The sequence below is a fragment of the Palaemon carinicauda genome, chromosome 30 (assembly GCF_036898095.1).
Source record: "Palaemon carinicauda isolate YSFRI2023 chromosome 30, ASM3689809v2, whole genome shotgun sequence".
In the NCBI taxonomy this organism is placed as follows: domain Eukaryota; kingdom Metazoa; phylum Arthropoda; class Malacostraca; order Decapoda; family Palaemonidae; genus Palaemon; species Palaemon carinicauda.
The window spans coordinates 78,240,848-78,242,050 of NC_090754.1; positions in this window are offsets into that span (position 1 = coordinate 78,240,848).

Consider the following 1,203-nt stretch of genomic DNA (forward strand, 5'->3'; position numbering starts at 1 on the left):
ATGAACATCTTTATATATATATATATATATATATATATATAAAGGAACATAGAAAATGGACACGGGAAGCCCATATGAAGAAACTTGAATTCGAGATAGATTTTATTCTCAGTCAAAGTTAATTTAGTTAAAGATGTAACATTGCTAGTCAAGTTAAAGTCAAGCGACCATAGAATGTTGAGAAGCAAATATTTTTTAGATTAAGAAAAAAGAAGAAAAATTATTTTAAAGAAAATATACACCCCTGTAATAGAAAAATAAAAAAAAAAGCCGATGATTAAAGTTCAGCAATACAAAATAGGGACTCCTAGCTACTTAATGAAATGGAAACAAGTGAAGAAGATATGAATTGTAATTTAAGAAAATTTGTATTGGAAACAGCACAAGCGATAGGTGGAAAAGTCCTAAACAAGATCAAGGAAAACCACCAGAAGAGTCCAGAAATCTAATAAAGTAAAGATTAGAAATGATGGTAAAATCCAAGAAAGATTAAATAGAATTAGCAGGACTATCCAAACCAATAAACAAACTAAAATCCCAAGACATTTGTAAACACAATCAGACCAAAATTGAGGAAACATTAAAGAAAGAGCGAAGCATGGTATTGAGGAAAAGAAGACTTGGAACAAGGCGCCAACAGATATTTGCTGTAAAAGATGGCGTGATAAAAATTGTTGAGGATGTCTATACAATGCCTAAACAATATTATATAAGAAATAACTTAGTAGAAATTATGAAAGACCTGAGCCAGTACCAAACGTAACAGTAGTAGAAGTATAGAAAAGCATTAAAGGGCATGAAAAGAGGCAAAGCAGTAGAAGATGATGGTCCAACAATTGATTTAATATAGAGATTTCATTGGAGTAAAACTCACTGAGATTTACACAGAATGTCTGCAAGAATGCTCTACACCTACAATATGAAAACACTAAAGGGAGACTCAAAAGACCTGAGAAATTACCGCCCAATACGTTTACTCTGTGTAGTATATAAAATATTTACAAAGATCTTATTAGGCCAAACAGGAAGACAGCTAGACTTTAAACAACCAAGAGAGTAGGCAGGATTTAGAAGTGGGTGTTCAACAACTGATCATCTCTATGTAATTGACCAGCCAATGGAAAATTCAGCAAAGTATGACAAACGACTATGTATGACATTTATAGACTCTGTGAAAGCTTTTCATTCTGTCATCTTCTTCCA